At 38.8% G+C, this 20,237-nt stretch overlaps 1 protein-coding gene across 5 annotated transcripts in view; it reads left to right on the forward strand.

Annotated features, from left to right (window-relative positions):
- The window catches only part of ubash3bb (ubiquitin associated and SH3 domain containing Bb), a 112,419-nt gene that overhangs the window by 47,955 nt on the left and 44,227 nt on the right, over positions 1-20,237 (forward strand). For all 5 annotated transcript variants that reach the window (XR_008964238.1, XR_008964236.1, XR_008964235.1 and 2 more), the window contains one exon: positions 18,540-18,601. The gene's annotated coding sequence lies outside the window, so the exon portion shown is untranslated. The remainder of the gene's footprint in view (positions 1-18,539; positions 18,602-20,237) is intronic.

Consider the following 20,237-nt stretch of genomic DNA (forward strand, 5'->3'; position numbering starts at 1 on the left):
TATACTGACAGATATATACTTTTCTATTTAATTCCTCTTTGTAGAGTGTTTTGGGTTTTATTCCAATAGGATTTACCATCCCACCAATAGAATTCATCACATACAAGTAGACAACAAGTATCCATAGTACAATTCCCATTATAACCATTAAATCCATTTTTTATTTCAGCAGGAATACGTCAACTATAATTACTTCAGAAAAACATCATACATTTTCCAAAAGGCTTTAAATGTTATAGCAGCAGTTTAGAAGTTAACACGCACGCGCACTTCCTTAATTCTGTCTATGCGATCTCATGAAATTCGAATGAAAACTTTCCATTTTCCATTTTCTCTGTCATGTAGCTCAAGGTGTATGTGATGTTTATTTACCGTTAAGCCATTATACTGATCATTTTCATGACAATGTCTTCTATGATCTTTGACTGATTGTAGCGCTCATTCTAAGCAATGCATCATATATAGTTGAACCCACAGATGATTACAACACCACACTTTAACCTGTGCCTTTTTCGTCTTTTATTGTTCTATTTGGCTTTTTAGAGCGCTTTCAGCTGTGTAGTAGTGCCGATGTTTACATCAGCCTAATCAGCCTAATGGCCATTCAAAGCTAGCAGGAAAACCTCCAGCTTAGAAAAACTGAAATACTTGGCAACAGTGAAAAGTCCTGGCAGATCGCGAGCCATAAAAATTACGCACACAGGAAAGCCCGCTACATAGAAAGACTTTCTACTTTTGGACCTTTTTATAAATGTAGTGGAGTAAAAAGTATGATATTTGTCTTTCAAATGTAGTGAAGTTAAAGTCACAAGTACTCAGAAAAAATAATACTCAAGTAAAGTACAGATACTCAAAAAGTGTACTTAAAGGAACAATACGGCATTTTTAGGAGGATCTATTGACAGAAATACAATATAATATACAAAACTATGTCTTCAGAGATGTATAAAGACTTTATGTAATGAACCATTAAGTTTGTAATACCTTAGAATAAGCTGTTTATATCTACATACAGAGCGGCCCTACATACATTGAATTCGCTGCCATGTTTTGTACAGCAGCCCTAAACGGACAAACAACTCTACAACGCGCGTTTCCTCTTCCTCTCCGCTGCGGTATCGTGGTGAAACGGATCGCGCTCTCCGGTGCGGAACGCATGTGACCCGCGGATTAACTGAAAGTTTATTCTTCATTGAGTAAAAGAATAAAACGTGCTCTCTCTCGCTCTCCAGTTTCAGCTCCAACGCTCTCTCTCTCTCTCTCTCTCTCTCTCTCTCTGGATGAGTACAATATTAAAGCGGTTCCAGATAAACAATGACGCTCAAAACTGCTCCGTCACACAGTTAATATTACAACGACAACATATCTTGGTGTTACTCACGTACTGATCCGAATCAAAGCAACCTCCTCGGAGGTGATTTTTAGACGATCTTTCTCTCCAACGTCTCTCTGCTGGAAAGTATCTCTATAGATATCTGTGAGTACAGATCTGCTAAAAGACTTAGTCCTAACGTGTCACTGCTGTAAAGTCTTTATAATATTAACGCAGGTCCTAGCTCCTGCCTGGCTTTTATCCTTCTTTTTAAACTTAAAATCCACAAACCTTTTATTTGATGTAATACATAAGACATCGCTCTTTCTGCAGTCTTTCTAATGCCCGCAAAATCTCTTCCCTGCGTCAACATGAGAACGACATCTTTTTGTACTGTGGTGGCCACCGTCGTGTTTGGACTGAGCGATTTGTGGCAAATCTATAATACAACGCTAGTGGCCGCTGTTAATTAAGAACTGCGACTATAAGCTCAGTACTCAGGTAAATTTACTTTGTTACCGTCCACCTCTGCACAGGTCCCCTTACATAATTAGCTATGTTGTTTCTACAGCATCTACAGACAAACTGCTCTACAGAGCGCTTTTCTTAAATACGTTATATCAAGCAAAAGCATGACAACATCTTAGTCCTGTGTCAGCCACCATAGTGCTTTAAAAGGGAGGGGTGAGCAGTGGAGTGAGCCATTGCAACAATTTGCCACCTCACTGCTAGATGCCACTAAATTTCATACACTGGACCTTTAATCAAGAAAAGAAAACATAAATATAAAATGCATACATTGCCCAAAATAACATCACTTTACATCTTCATATTTCTCCTCGGAACGAACACTTGGACAGTGGTACTCTACAGTACATTTAACACTTCACCCAATGGCACCAGAGATTTCAACAACTAGTTAGAAATCCAATGTTGCAGCAAGTCAGTGGTAAAGTAAAATTTGAAAGTAATATGCAGGCTGGCTGGTCCGGAAACAGGAATGTTTACGTTCATTCTGCTGTGTTTTGATGGGAAATTAATCATTTTTATGCTGATCAAAATCTGATGTTTATATACAGTACACATACAGTATTTCTTGTGTGTTTTTATGAGCCTGAACTCTTGGGCAGTTTTCGAATCTTCAATTGTAACTACAACAGCCATCTACATATGCCTTTTCCAGTACTGTTTCTTTGCTGAAATTGCTGGAATTGGAGATAGTTTCACATTAAGATTTGCATAGATGTAGTAAGATGACCCTTCATGTGAAATGATGTTTTTGGCACCAGACGGGGTGTGGATGACCATTGATTTGAATGACTTTGCATAATGATTTTTACATGTTGTAAAAGCGCGAGGCACGTCTCGCTGTTTGTACAGTATAAGTTTAGTGCCTGCCGAATGGCTCCGCTGTGTAATGTTGGTGTCTGTATCCGCCGTGAATCAGGGATGCGTCTCAATCTGCTGGTGAGACAACTGCAGAGCAGGATGAATAATACATTTAGTACAAGTGAAAGCCTTAGAAGTATCGAGCAGCATCATTCCTGTGGTTTTGTGCTCCAGACACCTCATTTCATGCTGTTTTCCCTTCCCTCCCCTTTCTTCTTTTCATCTTTTCCATCTCCCATTATACAGATTCTGTCTTTATATTTAGTATTTTGTTAATAAAATGGAAAATTGTTCACAATGACCTTGTTATTGTAATTTGTTAAACCACATCAACAACATTCTAGTGTAGAATGTTTGCGTTATGAGAAATTGTGAGTTTTTTATTTTTTATTTTGTGTGCTTGGCTCTGCAAAACTGTTGCTCTGTGTGGTTGCTAGGGTGTTTTGGATGGTTGCTAGGGCTGTTTTCTAGGAGTTGGGTGTAGTGAATTTAGAGATGCACAGATACTAAATTTTTCCACCAATACCGATAGCCGATTATTCAGAGTGATATCTGCCGATACCAATTCTGAAGATTAAAAAATGTTGCCTTGTTGGCAGAGACTATTCGCACTAGCTCCACCCACCAAAATGTGATTGGAATAGAGAAAGCGTAAGAATGACGCCATTTCAAACAGGGATGGCAGTGGCGTAAGGAGTAAAGTCTGCTCTCTTACCTTTTTCTATCACAATACAGATCATAAAGGCATTTGTTTTCAATAAAATTGATTTAAGACTTAAAATTCATTTTTATTCATAAAGTTTAGGTTTAGGGTAAGGTTAGGGGTAGGGGTAGGTGTAGGCTTTAATATCTCAATAAGTTGCCATCATTTTAATCATTTTTATACATATAATGAATAACACATTGCATAATGTTTACTGCACAACCAATACTGAGGTGCAAATAGTAACCTTATCTGCCACTATGTGTACCAATAGCATCTAGCTACTGTTTCTACTTAATCCAAAGAAAATACTATTATTTTCGGTTGGTGTAAATAGCATATTGCTTACAAATGCTGCTATCTTCACTTGGTGAAAATAGCGACAGATGCTATTTATACTTTTATAGCATCTATTGCTATTGACTCTTAGTACAAATAGCCACTGCCTTAAATTATTTCTTAACTTTTTGAATGTTATTATTTCATATAATGGCTGTTAATATTGAATATCAAACTGTTGATGTTTCTTAACATTTTCTGTGTACAAAGCACAAATTCATTGCATTTTCCTGTCCTCTTTTGATTGACAAGATATATCGGCCCTGATCATCGGCTGTTTTTTATAGCCGATAGTGTGAAAATTTGCTTTTATCGACCGATACCGATTATTGGCCGATATGTTGGTGCATCTCTAATTTTGACTGTATATACAGTAGTATAGTCTGGTTATTGCCTACTGTCTAAATCCTATTTAAGTCATTTAAGTCAAATAGGATATTTCTGGAGTCCCTCTATGAATGTATGTCTTTGCATTTCTTCATCTGTTTTATATTCCAGTCATTTTAATATAGTACAAATTGTGTTGGATGAATGAACTTGCATTTGTAATACATTTGACATGTGCAATAGCGTTAGTAAGTGATAGTAATAGTTTTTGTTAAGATCGATGTCAATTGAAACATTGCCATTTCTCTTTATGCTCTCCTATGTTTTTTTATAGCCAAAATCCGATTATATACTTCGCACATAATCATTCTGTAGTCCATGCTCCATCACAGAAGTAGTAAAATTGTTACAAGTTAATGCGTGCCTCTCCACCTGGTAATGCATTTTGCACCCCTGTCGTCATTGTCATCAGTTATTTATACCCTGGTTGATATTGTGCAGTACATTTAACTCTCCATCTTCATCTCCTGTCGGTGTTAAAAGGGGCACAGGATCTGTGTACAGAATAAATGGGTGACTCACCCGACTCAGACAGGCTAATAAGGACAAGGTGGGGTGGGTGGGCTGTTCTAATGAAAAGTATATCTTCTCCGTCACACTTTTGTTCTACCTGTTCAGCTGTCTTCTGAACTGCTCTGATAGATTGGTGTGAGAACTTGTTAATGAGCTTCTAAAAATGGGTTCACAGACGTTCACAAGTTGACCCAGGTTCACAGATGTACACAACTGTATAGCATATTTGAGAAGGTTGAGAAGACATTTGCATGTCTGACTGTGAAAATGCACAATTTGGACACGCACCAATTTTCACAAAACACACAGTAATTTCTTTCCTTCAGACTTTGTTCTTGCCAGCGGTACTGTGGGGGTGGGAGTGTAAAAGTCTCAGTGCTATGACTGTATATCAGAAGAGATATCTAAAGCAGTGCAGATACAACACCAAAACACTCACTTTCCGCGATGCTCTAATGGCACTGCAAGTCCAGACTGGACCAGAGCGCTCCGGGAGAGACGTGCGCTGTCTGAAGAGAGAAAAGCAGTGAAAAGTCCTCCGCTGAATTCTCACCGTCCGCGTATCGTCTCCGAATTTTCTGGTGGATTAATATGAAAGACGGGAGAAAATAATCTCGGGATGAATGAACCTCGTGAAAAAGAGAAAAGAGGGAGCGAGAAAGTGCGAGACGGGACAAAAGGTGAGCGCTGTTCGCCGATCTAACCCGTTCCATTCATCCGCTTGTACTTCATCATCCCTCGCTAGTTCATGCTTTCTTTCTTTCGCCCCCCTTTTTTTGCACTTGCCTTTGTGCCTACGGCTGAATGCGGGTGTCATGGAGGTCTTTGCTCTGAGGGGGTGGGAAAGTGATGAAGCCATTGTCAAAGCCACGGTCTAGCTATTGTGTTCACATCCAACCCTTCACCCCTGAAACCGGGCCTCCGTCTTTCTTTCCGAGCCCCGGTTCTGCTGGTGGAAAGCGCTCGTCCGGTTGTATCGTGGAGGTACGGCAGCTGTTTGTGGCTTGACTGCGTCCCATCCTGCGCTCCGGGGCGCCGTTTAGAGCTCAGCCTGGTTGAGGAAGCAGCGTCACGCAGAGAAACGGGCTGATTCATGTCTGGAGCTCTTCATTTCATACATATCCAATACTGTCTGATCTCTTCTGCACATTCATTATGTTTCTCATGCTTCAAGAGTTCAACGCTGTGTTTCGGCACACCAGATATTTCTGTCTGTTCATCAGTGCCCTGTATTCTGTATACTACTGTTCACCGGCTGCATTTGAGTGTTTGGATTTTGGTGCATCTGTATGTAGTTTACAGAAGTTATGAGCAGGCACGTTTGTTTGATAAGTATTGTGCAAATTATTTATAGTTTATTTAATGAGGACTTTTAGGTTTGGGTTATGAAGTTAATGTCAAGAAATGCCAGAAAAAAACTTAAGGAAAAGAAGAAATCTAGTGCATGCTTGAGTTTAAAGGGATGGCAAGCCTAAAAATAAATATTTGAAAAATGAAATAAAAGTTCTGTCATAATGTATTCACCCCATGTCATACGAACCTGTATGACTTTTCTCTGTGGGACACAAAAGAAGATATTTTGAGAAATGTCTCTGTGGTTTTGTGTCCATACAATGGGGGTCAATGTTGTTTGGTCTTCAAAATATATTCTTTTGTGTTCTGCAGAAGAAAGTCATACAGGTAAATATTGACAGAGTTTTCATTTTAGGTTTACCTATACCTTTCAATAAAAGAGAAACATGCAAACAATATTCAGTCAAATATTTTCTGTAACTTTTAGGAATGATAGCTTTGTTTCAGACGTAAGAACAAATATATTCCTTGTTGCTTTAAAGCCAACATTATGATACTTTTTTAAATCATATTTATATTCAAAATTTAATTGTTCATGTTTTTACACATCTGAAACAACTTTGTTTTCTGATAATGTCACCAAGCCTTATTTTTCAGCCTCTCCCCTCCAACCACCTGTCATAGAGTTCATGGAGATAACTTTTTACTATCCAGTAATTTCTAGATGGATAATATCAAGCCCCACTGTACTTTCTTGTGCATGCTGTTTCATATTGATTGGAACACTGATTTGCAACAGATTAGACTTCTAGTCCCCAGGAGTGCTGGTCATTTTGAGTTGAATGATAGTATTTGTACTTTTTTATTTTTGGCTTTGGTTGTTAATATCACCTCGTTCATTTTTTATTTTGTCTTAAAAAGAAAATTATTCCCGTGTCCTGTGCTGTTTTTATGTCTCCACTGATTATCAGATTAAATAGTGAGATGGCTATTCATTTTGTACTACATGTTCACCAATTTCATGCGGTCAACATGCAGATTTTATTTTTGTCCAGTAGAGGGAGTAAATTGAACATCTTTGCACAGATCAAAAAATCCCCAACCCCCTTGCCTTGAAGCAGTGTAGTAAAATAAGGGCTTCTGATCCAGATTTCTATACATTGTTACATGTGGTATGATCATTTAAGAAGATGAATGAGAGGATACAAGATGTTTTGAAAGAGGCTGCTTTGGTTTCTCTGTATTTTGCTACAGTGTCTGAGTTCAAACTCATCACTAAAATTATGTTCATACTGTAGCTTTTTATCTTGTTCTGTAAATCATATTTCACACAGACGCATCGTTTTCTTGAGAATATGATTCATCGTTTATGAAATACAGATGAAAGGGGAAGATTTTCTTACTTCAGTATTTATCTCTAATAAAAATAAATGCATAAACGCTAAATTTGTTGATCACATGAAATAGAAACGTTGAACTGCAATGAATAAAATCATGTTTTATATGTTGTTCTTTTGGGGAATCTTTTGAATGCAGTGTTTGCCAAATGTGACGTTAAAGTGATAGTTCACCCCAAAATAAAAATTCTGTCAACATTTACTCACAAACGTTACCAACTTTCTTTAAAATATCTTTTTTTGTGTTCTTCGGAAGAAAGTCATAAAGGTTTGAAATGACAAGAGTGTGAGTAAATGATGACAGAATTTGTAAGTTTGAAAGGGAAATCTTGTTATCTGAAAATGTTTAAGGCAGGAATCAGGTCTGTTAGCAGGCTGTCTTCCTTTCCGTGTTCTATCATTAAAAAAATGTATTTTCGTACATCTTGAAAGATCTTGAAGGATAATGCTGTTGCAGTATAGTGGTTAAAATAAATTAAATACAGATGGATTTGATTTAAATTGTATTTAGGTAGCTTCATTTGAACCATTTTTAATATGCAATCATAAATTGAAACAAAAAATAAATCTTCTCAGAGGATGTTTTAGTAATACAGACTTTACAAACCTTTTACGTTACATTTTACATTAAAATAAACATTTTGTATTTAAAAAAAACATCCTATTAAGGGATCTCTCTTGCACGCACCACTCTTCTAAGCTCCCAAAAACAATTATCAAGCTACCATGAATTTCCCTCCGACTCCAATGTTTTACGTGTAGGATAAGATTACGGAAAACTAGGTTGTGATATACTGTACATGCTGTCCTGGCTGGCCTAGCAGATGAGTGCCTATAGTGATTTAATAAGGGATGGGGTCCAGTCCAGCTGTAGCGGGGCAGACGGCAGGTAGAGAGTATACAGTGCGGCTGGGAGTTGATTTGTTTCCCTTCCTGTAAGCCCCTCATGCTCCCCCTTTGCCATCCCCCTTCTCTCCGAGCAGTGTAAACACACAGCTCCAGAGGAATGTTGGACTCTCTGACCTCACAGCAAATGCTCTTCTGCAGTTCATTCGGTTCAGCCTGGCCGCGCTGTGCTCCGAGAGAGCACGCACACACACATGCGCGCACGAGGCCTCTTGCTGCCAGATTTCCTCCAGCCTTCACTGCAGCGGCTGCCATTGTGCTCCCGCTCGCTTTCCTTCTTGCACATAAGCTGCAGTGCTGCCTCTTTACATGCACCCACTACTCAACTGTGCACATTCAGCCGTTTGTACACTTTCGCATCTAGCCCTGCCGTTCTGCCTATGTCCGCTGTTTGAATGGATTCCAATCACCCTTCCCCTCCGTCGGCGATGGGCTGCGTGCATGCGCGTCTTGTCCGCACAGCACCATTGGGCATAGGACGGGCAGAAAGTTCTAAGCGGCTTTCCGGACAGAGGCCCGCAGATAGGAGCGATTTGGCTAAAGATAGATCAAAGCAGACAGCATATGTCGGTGTGTGTAAAGGCAGTGTAAAATGAATGTTTGACCTCCTCTCTCTTGCTTTGGCCAGGGCCCAGTGTTTAGGCCAGGGCCCAGTCGAGTTTAGGAGCGGTGCGTCTGAGCCCGATGAGATGTGTGAAGCTTCGGTCATAACCACCCAGACACACACTTGTAAGCTTCCCCGCATTAGGTCTACTTTAAAGGCAAATGCAGCCGAACAGAAAAGTGTGGAAGTGCATTCCCTTGCCACCCAATGCATGAAGCACATATCTTGTATGTTCTTGACTTCCTTATGCTTCTCCAGACGGCGTTAGTTTAAAAGGGATAGATCACATAAAAATAAAAATTTCACCCACGTCATTAAAAAAAAGATATTTTCGAGAAATGTCTCACAATGGAAGTCAATGGAGGCCAATGACGTTTGGTTACCAACGTTCAAAATAGCTTCTTTGTGTCTGCAGAAGAAAGAAAGTCATACAGGTTTGGTAATGACATGAGGGTGTTTAATGGTAAACCAATTTTCATTTTTGGGTGAACTATCCCTTTAAGGTTTATATTGTGGTAACTGTGTGGATTGTTATATAATAGGGACTCTCAATAAAGTCTCTTGTCGTCTACGTTTGACGTTTCGTAGAAAGAATACTATGTGACTAGTTAACTTTCATTAAAATGAAATAACTTTGTTATCTTGTCACTTTTGTTGTGTTACTGTTTAGAAATAACTTCACTGTCGGCACACGGTAAAAAAAAATGTGAGCCTGTGTCAGCTCAGCTCACTCCACGTTCCGGAGACCACTGCAGTGCATGTGATCAATTTTCTTGTGCTGCAGTGTTACCCACCGCATAAGGCCGGCCTGGGGGGGCCTTGGGACCCTTAATTAAAGCACAAGCAGCCACAGAACGGGTGGGGGGCTGAGATAACAGCTAAGAATTTCACCTGAACAAAGATGCCGGTTGTGTTGGCTCGCCACCAGGGGCTTGATCTGCACAAACTGTAATTTTCACCAAAAGAGACTCTGTTCAGACCCAGCACGTTCTCATCATTCGACCGATCCCACGTTTTATTTAAAGCTTGACGGAGGATAATAACAAGCGTACTGTTTATTTCTACATACCCTTGTGTTATTGAAATAGCCGTAATTACAGTTTGTGTCTTTAGGACTATAAGGAGATGTATTTTCATTAATCATCCAGTATAATCAAATAGCCGCCCGTTTTGATTAAACTTTGTTAAAGAATGTCATAAGACATATCAAAGCATGGATATGGAGTAAAGCGCTCCTCTGCCCCCTGCCAGAAACTGAACGGCAGTGCTGTGAGTTGATACAGAGGTCACCGAATGTGCCTCTTCACCCCCTGTGACCTCCAATCACATGAACACAAGTTATACTTCATTATAAGGTATCGTAGACATACCCAAACATGTCCATATATCATTTTGTCCTCCACGCACCTCAAAGTGCGACAGGGTGATGTTCAAATTATCACACTCATTACTGTAACCCCCCTTCCTCTAATGCAGTATTTGGACTGAAGTCACAGTTTGATACTAAGCGAATGGGAACTTTGCGAGAAAGACTGCTGGAGTGGCGAAGATAAACAGATGGCAGCAAATATCGGCTGCTAAATTATTCATCAGGGCTTCAGCTTTTGTGTAGCGACGGAGTGATAGAGTTTACAGCGATGATGAAAGCAACAGAGAGAGAGAGAGAGAGAGCAATGTCGGCATGAATATAATAGCCTAGCATCGAATTTGCAGAAACGCCGACCCGTTGAAACGTGCAGCCGTTATTCACGTCTGCTCCGAATGTTGACGTCGTTGTTGTTGAAATATTATACTTAGATGTTTCCCAGATGTCAGTGTGTGCGTGTTGGTCCTGGGTGCTGTCAAACATTGCTCTCTGATTGTGATTTGTGACGGTGTTGAATAAAGGCCTGTCGAGGGGAGGATATCGTAGCATTTGCGGCGCTTACATCTACATGCTATTACATGCAAGCATTTTGCACGCCCGGTGATTTAACAGCGTGGACGCGTGATGCCTTCGCAGCTGAATGTCACTGGCACGTCTTACACACATTTCACACGCAGACGTACCGTCTCACACTTTCTTTCACACACATAGCACACACACCTCACTTTCCTCTAGGTTTAAAACTCGGGGGAAATAGAGCAGAGAGGAAACTATGTGCCTTCACCAAGCAAGGGCTGTCTGGTGTCATGGCAACCGGTGCGGATTACCCCGCCCTCTTCCATCAGCCTCAAGAGGGAGGGGGGAGGATGAAAGAGAGGCAGGGAGGGGGTGAGGACAGGCTGATGCTAGGTGGCCAGAGATGTGAGGAGGAATTAAATATATAGATATTGAAAGCAGGTGGATGTCAAACCCGAGAGTCACTATACAGTGTGCATGTATAGAGAGTCTTAAGTTAAGGTGGGCTCAGGTAGACAGTTGTGCTCAAACAATTATACGTGACCCCAGTCTATGAAAACCAGGCTGAAGTCACACAATCTAATTACGAGATCATGAGCACCAATGTTTGCTTTCAAGCATTAATTTCACTATGATTCAAATTTTTGACATGACCTTACTCAATAGTAAAGATATCAAGATTATATTTTCAAAGAGTGTTTTTTACATTGTTGGATGACTTTATGTAGAAAACAGGTAATCACAAAAAAATGACTTTAGCTCAGTTTTCACAGGGTCACACATCTCAATTTTTTTTTAATATATATGCACATTTTATTAACAATTGTATACAAGGATGTGTTTTGTATTGAGACATAATCGCGAAAAAAATTAAGAGACTGTTCCAAATTTTCTTTCAGCCCGCATTTCTAGATGTTTTGTCTCCATTCCAGTCCAGTGTCTTTCAAAATCAAACCTGTGACATAAAGTCATTCAACAGCAATGTGAAAGACTAACAGCGCGACAAGACACATGAGAACTAAAATACCTCGATAAAATCGAGGTCATCACATAACAATTCTTTTTTTAACTGTTCTTAAATATGTGTACAAATATTACTGTTGTGTTGCTTAAAAATGAATATGAACTTGTTTTCTTTGCAGTAGGCCTATGTGCAGTAAAATACAGAGCATATTTTTTGTTATTTTGACCTGTTTCTCCAGTTTTCATTTTCTGCAAATGAATGCAAATAGAAATAATATTTATATTTAACATTTCAGAGAAATATTGTTAGTAGTTCACAGAATGAAACAAAAATGATACTTTTCCCTAAACACATACCTACAAGTAGTAAATTGATGAATTTAATTGTAAATATTATCATTTTGAAATGGTCTCTTAATTTTTTCTGCGAATGTGATTTTACACTATTTTAAAATAAGGCACGTTTTTCCATACTGTTTTTCTATAAATGAAAGAAGAATATTTCATTATTTCATTTATACAGTATGGACCACTATAAAAAGTATCTCAAGAATATTTTATAAATAGTGTTTATTTGAACAAAATATGTATATATATGTATATAAAGTCATTGCTAATATTTTCAATAAATTGCACGGATCTAGCAGACAGTCAGACAGAGAGAGAAAGTGTAAGGGAAAGAGTTCAGGCCAAAGGGAGCCAAAAACATTGGAGCAAGGGAGCGTGAAGGATGATTCAAGAGAACGAAACGAAACAGCCTGGAGAGAAAGAAGGAGGGAGGCAAATGGGACATTGGGTCATTTAAGGACACACTCCAAAAAAATCCCATTTTCACACTGCCATCTCTCATGGGCTGCTGATGACTGCAGAGTGAGACAGGGCGAGCAAGAGCAAGCACTGCAGCAGGGACGGATGACGCCCAGTTACTGTCACAAAGAACCGCACAATACCAGAAAGAATGTTAATGCCACACACTGTACATGCTTAATACAAGTCTGACAAATGCATAAATGTAATACAGTAAAATACTTACTGCAAGACTCCAGGAGGACGACGAGGATGTTCTCTACATGTGTCAATGTGTTTTACAGTTTTATAGATTTAATCTGATTTAATACAAACACGACTGTTTTTCTGCCAAGCCGTAGATCGAAATTATGGAGCACATTTTGATCATATTTTTTACAGCTTACTGGGGGTCCTTTGAGAAATCGGTCCCGGGCTGGGTATAGGGGTGTCTGTGGCTGCAGGTTATTGTATTTTCTAAAAACATTTCCTTTTCCATTTATTAGGGGGAGAATCGTATTAAAACCACATTTAAGCAAAATACCTTGTTACACTGCCTAGTACTCCTTTATTTTGGCACCTTTTCTGCATTTTTCTGGGTGTAGCGGTTGATGGTTCAAATTCTGCTGGCATCTTTATCTGATCTCTAAAAAGAAGATGAAATCAATAAGCCGAGTCAAATTCTGCAAACTTCTTAGGTTGGCCACTGTAGTAGCAACGTATGATCCTCACTGTAATTAATTCCTTTTTCTAAATTATAGACATAAAGTGATAAATATAATGGTGGTTAATTACACATTGAAGTCTTGGGTTTTTTAGAGCACATTACCCTTCGTAACTCCCTGAGTGTCACCTTAGTAATTACTACAGAGGTCATATCCTATCCAGGGGTGCGTTTCCCATAAGCATAGTTAGCCAATTATGGTCGCAAGATCTGTCGTTCCAGCATAGTTCAACGATTTAAGTATTTCCCGAAACCATCATTCCAACGATCAATTGCAAGCAGCATTGCAAAGTTGCGTGGTTGGAACTACAGGTCTAGAGATGTGGTTAGAAGCATATCCTTGATATTATGGCATGTAGACTTACATGCATCATGCTTTTAAGCAAAGTAAGCAAACAACATGCAGTGCATTCTATAGCCATCATTCTAAATATATACAAATTCAATTTGACATCTTTTTAAAATAGAAGCACTGTTTTTTGAATAGGGGGTATGCGCTTGATTCAACATGTACTAGGACCCTGGGGAATCCCTGGGCAGAGTGACAATTTGTCACTCAACGTCATATGCTGTCAATGTCAGATGCAGAGAAGTTAATTCATGCATTCATGACATCAAGACTAGATTACTGTAGTGCATTGTTAGGTGGTTGCCCTGCAGGCTTATTACAAAAACTCCAACTGGTCCAAAACGCGGCAGCTCGAGTTCTTACATGTACAATATATAAGTATAAACATATTAGCCCAGTTCTGTCAACCTTGCACTGGTTACCTATAAAGCATCGCGTTAACTTTAAAATCTTGCTTATTACCTATAAAGCCCTACATGGTTTAGCTCCTCAGTACTTGAGTGAACTCCTCTTGTATTACAGCCCTTCACGTGCATTACGCTCTCAGGCGTCCTGTCAGTTGGTAATACCTAGAATTTCAAAATCAAGTGCAGGTGGTAGATCCTTCTCCTATCTAGCACCTAAACTTTGGAATAGTCTTCCCTGCACTGTCCAGGAGGCAGACACACTGTCAGTTTAAATCTAGACTAAAGACGCATATTTTTAATCTTGCATACACTACACTTCCATAATATAAATCCTCTGAGGGTTTAGGCTGCACTAGTTAGATCAACCGGAACCAAAAACACAACTGATGTGCATCAAAGAGTGCAGAACAGTACTCTACTCTCAGCCAGTCTTGTCTCATTGTTCCAAGGTTACCAGGCCTGACCTGTTTGTAGAGCGGAGACCTGACAAGAGCTGAGATGATAGAGCTGGATAAAGAAGGACGCGGTGACCTTACACGTCCTCACCACAAAATTTCAAATGCTATTAGATTATTAATGATAATCTTAAACTATAATTTACCTTATTAGTAGGTTTATTTATTTTATTTAGCCTTGTGCAAGCTCTCTGGAGCTTGTGCAGAGGCAGCAGCTTTTGCCAGAGGGGAACTGGAATCCCCTGGTTGGGCCTGGGTTCTCCTGAGTTTTTTTTTTCTCGATTAGAGTTTTGGGTTCCTCGCCACCGTTTGCATACTGTTTTGCATCTGCCTGGCCAGGGGGGCTGCTTTAGAATTTTAAAGTTTTACTTAATTAATATTGCATATAGAAATGTATAGTCTGTTATATTTGACCTGTGCTTCTCTCTTCTTTATCTTAAATGTGTGCTCTCACTGTGCGTGTGCGTGTGTGCATGTGCATGTGTGCGTGCGTGTCTTTGTGTGTGCACGCGTGCGTGTGTGTCTTTGTGTGTGCACGTACTTGTGTGTGTGCGTGCGCGTCCGTGTGTGTGTGTCTGTGTGTTAGTACGTGTGCATATTGTGTGTGGAGTGTTTTGTATGTGGGTATGTCTGTCTGTCTTTGTTTTCACCTTTTTCTTGTTTTTGCAGGTACAACTTTAATTGGTTTGCTTATAGTCAATATGCCTTATGTACAGCTGCTTTGTAACAATGAAAATTGTAAAAAGCGCTATATAAATAAAGTTGAGTTGAGTGACGTAGGAGGAAACTTATGAATGAATTGTATCATGAAATAGAGCAACAGAGAGCAAAAATACGATCACAAAAATAGTTTTAAGCTGCAACGTACATTATTTACAGCAATAATATGACATTGAATCATTCTGAACAGATTAATTAGAAGACGGTATTACTCCACCACCTTTGTGATGTCAGCAACTACTGTATGTTGTTGAACCAATGTGGTTCAAACGACAGATGAGCGACAAAGTTACTATGTTTTCGGGAAACAAGAAAACAGTCGTGAGATAGCAGTGTTGGGCAACTTACTATGAAATTCTATATATTCTATAAAATTTTATATATTCAATAGTGTAATTAGATTACTGTACAAATTACTCTCTCCAAAAAATATTTAATTACTTATTACTAATTACTTTCTGTATCCTATATCAGGCCCGCCAAAACTGGCCCGCCAGCAATAATATCTGGCCCGCGCCAGCAGCGTTATTTTGATTATTTTGCCCGCAGCTGGTTCTGAAATAGATCTGTCACAATCACGTCTTTAGTGAATTTGCCTTCAAAATAAAAGTACGAGAAAGTTTTTGCAGCGATGTTTTATTTTGGAATGAATTGAGAGCTTTTAATTTGAAAAGTTCTGAAAGATATTCTAAGGAGTCTGTCGATCACTAGACACACTCCTAAAATAGCCGTCATGAAATATGGGGTATGAAAAAACTAACAGTGAAGCATTGAAACGTTTGCTAAAACGCGGGGCCTCAGTACCAACACGTGAACAATAACAAAGCAAATTCAGCTTCCCTTGCTTTTGTGGTGCCATGCTTCGTCTCGTGGTGCCGTCTAATATTATATTCTTTGCACACAGTGACAACTTCGTTGCAGATAAGACACACCGGCTTTGCATTCACAAAACTAGGTAGGATGAATGCATAGTTGTCTTTCCATTCCTCTTTGTATGCCCTATTTTCGCTGTCAACTTTCCTCTTTAGACTCTTTGATAGTGCCATTTTCTCTCACCATCTAGCTAGCTTAAATGTTAACATCACTCTGCACACGACATAATAGCGTACCCCCAGCAGGCAAAAAAATGCAGTTTAATACGTGAGGAGTGTAAAAAATAGGCTACGTTAAATAATTATATAACTATTATGTAATTATATATAATTATATAATAACTATGTTTTTAAAAGTAGGCTATTGTAGTTGCATTTTTCATCAATTAATTTCTTAAATTATCCTTTGATATCCCGCCTTTATCCCGCCATCCCGCCATCTAGCTGTGAATTAGTTTTTTTGGCCTGATGCCAAACTTACTTGCAGACCTCTGTCTTATATCAACCTTGATTAGTTAAGTGATTCAAGTATAGACATGATACAGCTCTTTTAATTCATTCAAATAAATAATATAAAATTACATAAAGTAGTATTATCAACTGGCCAAAGTATTACAAATGTGAGAATTATACATACAAGCATGGATTTTAAAGTTAGACTTTGAATTTTGATCTCAATTCCACTATTGCACACACATATATTACAGAAAGTATTTAGTTTAATTTCATCAGAAGTAACTGTAATTAAATTACAGAAAAATTTTGAATAATCCCTTACTTTACTTTTTCAATGGAAAAATACTGAAATTACTGTAACTAATTACTTAGTAACTAGTTACACCCAACACTGGTAGCTAGTTAGTTTCTCAAACGATGCATCGTACTATGGTGGTTAACCAGAAAGTTAGTATGTAGTATGGGAAACGCACCCCAGATCGGTACATGAAATCACAGACGTCCTATGGTAATACGTTTACATCAGATATTAGAAATAAATCCTGAATCCTGAGTAATATTACGTTTTTAGTTTTGTTTTCAGTTTGAAGAACTTAAGCCTTCAATGAATGTCGAACAATGTGCCAAATGATTTTTTCTTATTTAGGTGTGAATAAACATTTACGGGCACATTTTTATACAGATAAAGTGTTACATGTTAAATTCTTTCAATAAAATAGCAGATATTTCAAACCTTGTTTTTACACTCTGCAATTTTTGGAAGGCTTGTCTGACGTTTTTTTAGATAAATGAAACATGGATCATGGCCATTAGTGTAATTCTAATCATAATGCTTTTGCTTTGAAAGATAACTATCAGAGGAAATGTATAAAGAGGGAAAGATAGTATTACTATTACATGAGCAAAAAAATCTAAGGAACCAACATGCATTGTTTTTTTCAGTAAGAGTGTGGTTTATATTTTAACAGCATGAATTATCAAAGTATTTGCATGAGTTGGAAATGTGTCTTTGATTGGAAAGTGTATTGTGTATGCATGTATTTATAGTATATCTGCAAACGCCATGCCCAAAGTTCATTGTTACATTAAACCGTACTTTGTGGAAAACGTGTTTAATCACCAGTGTGTCCTTTTCTATTTATGTGTTAATTTCCTCTCTCTGCAATCTTTAATTGGTTTTGTATGCACGTTAAAATATAAGCCACTCATTTATAAGGCGGTCAGATTTGGCAAAGCTTGTTGTTACTTATTTCTCACGGCTCGCAGTCAAACGGGATCGGACCGAGAGCAGCTTACTGTGCCATGCCGAGCTAATGCCCTTAACACAGAGGAAAATTACACTAAGAGGTTGCTTTCATGCCTGCTGCGCACAGGTAGGCTGGGAGACACAGTAGCCTGCCTGGATGCATGTTGTTTAATAGGCATCCGAGCCACTCTAATAGCTCTTTGCTTGCTTTGCCATCACCTGGAACGCAGAGTCATAATTAAGGCTATTACCTGTTAAAAAAGCCAACCAGATATTGAAGTGCAATAAAGGAAAACTGTGAGCTAATGTGTGCAGAAAGAATGTGTGTGTCGGAGAATTGTTTTTGTTCTTGTTATTTGACTGCATGCCCAGAATTGGCTGCTTGTCTGAAAAGTGGATGGTAAAGGAAAAATTTCTCTTTGAAGGATTCCAGCTTTTACCCAACAGAGCACAGGCCGGGAATGGGTGGGAATGTGTTTTCCCTGGCAAAGGGGAATAACAGTATAGATAATGATAACAATAAAGGCTTGCATTCTTGGTGGGTACTGCGGTGTACGCTGAAGGCCTGTTTAGGGGCAGTTGGCACACTGGAAAGCGACTGCAACAGCTCCGGTACAAGAACCCTCTCAAGACTTCACTTACCTCTAGTATGAGTTCAACAGCCCTGTCATAAAATCACATGTGCATTAAGGAAAAGCAAAATATTTACAAATGAAAGTAAAACTCAGATGCACAGAAAACACATTTACATGTAAGAAATATAAATCTATTGTATAGGGTTAAGGCAGTTGGTTTGTTTCATACAGGAGTAATATTTTGTTTTGATTTGTTTGCAGGATGAAATTGATATTTCCTCGCCGTCTGAGTGTCCACGGGTTCGCCAATACTCAGTTCTACTGTAAGTAGAGGCTTTTTTGCTGCTTATTCATTTCAGATATGGTCAGACATCAATAATGTGTTATTGCATTAGTAGCTGAATGTGTAAAGAAATATCTGGCACATGGAGAACATAAAAAACTGCGTTTACATGCCACTGTTTTAATTCTCTGCTCATCAGCCTTAAAATACAGCAGCGACCCAACACACGCACACACACTCCTATATTCGGACATGCACATTTTAGACCTTTAATGTATTTAAGTCTTGACAAACCAAAGACAGGAAATCTATGTGAACTGTATGTTAGCTGTAGCTCTCTGTGCAAAAACATCACCAGCAAAAAGTGCATGTTCGAGGGGTCATCTTATTATGAAGTACATCTTCATTTAATAAAAAAAGATTCATTTTTTTCTAAATGTTATCTTGGCAATATTGTTTCAATTGGCAATCATTTAGTTCAGTGTAGTTCAGATTTTCCCATCCTGTGCAAGTTCAGTCGTTTCATGATCAAGTTCTAAAAAAATATTTTTTCTGTTGGTGCTGTTAACGTTCTGTTAATTCTTTAATTATAATGAAATTATATTATTTATTAAGTTTTAATGGATGCAGTTTAAAAGCCTTGACCGAAGTATATTTTAAAAAGCCTCGTATACCCTTTAATAAAAATATTCCCCTAAAACAACACCGGCATATTTCTTTTTCTAAAACTGCGAAGCTGAAAAAAGGTACCGCATAACAGGAATGACCCGGATGGCATATTTAATTAGATGCAAACCAAAGCAACGCTGTGAGAGGCAGAAGCACAATGCGCTCAAAATGTTGCTTTTCAAGTTACTGTATTAAAGTGGTGAAATAAACGGGTGTGACAATAATACTAAATTAGATTAAATAGACCATCTCCTCTCACTGAGGTCATTAAATACTGTTTAATTACTCGAAATGTCAAACTTAAAGAGAACTAATCCCAGACATTGTCACACGGCTGCTCTCATCCGCGCCACAAGCCCAGTGCACTCATTCAGAAAACAGCAGCTCGTGGGCTGACCTTCAGTCGGGAGCTTCTCTTGATGAGTGAGGGAAGAGGAAAGACTCAGAGAGGCTTAGTTTAATTGCGGCAGGGTCAAGAGGTCAACGCGGAGAGCCGAGCCACTCGCTAGCACAGACAGTCTCCTCTCCGCCTGGAGGCTGCCAAGGTGTGCGGAGCGTTTGATGAGAAACAGAGAGCTATTTCTCCAAATATTACAATCCATTTGTGTGTTAATGACAGACTAATCTCTTCCATCTGTAAATCATCGAACAAATTCAAAGTCATATTAAAAAGATACCTTTGGATCATTATAAAAGGTTTGCTTTTGTCTGTGAGCTGTGGAATCTTAAAATAAATAAGAGCATGGTGGATTTGCTGTAAAATCTTATTTCCCCCTTCTGAATCCTGAAGCTGTTAGATGTCAATTATGCTGTTTTTGCACTGCGATTGAATGCTTGGTCTGAACTTGAGCGCAATTCAACCTTCTTCCCCTTGCGAGGAAAGTAACATGAAACATGAGTTAAAGAAGTCAAGAGAACAATGCCGTCTCCTCTTAGATCGCTTCTTTGCGCCATTTTGTGGAAGACGTGTTCTTCAATAAATATTCATAAAATCCAGATTTTAGGAG

The sequence above is a fragment of the Triplophysa rosa genome, linkage group LG14 (genome assembly GCF_024868665.1).
Source record: "Triplophysa rosa linkage group LG14, Trosa_1v2, whole genome shotgun sequence".
Classification (NCBI taxonomy): Eukaryota; Metazoa; Chordata; class Actinopteri; order Cypriniformes; family Nemacheilidae; genus Triplophysa; species Triplophysa rosa.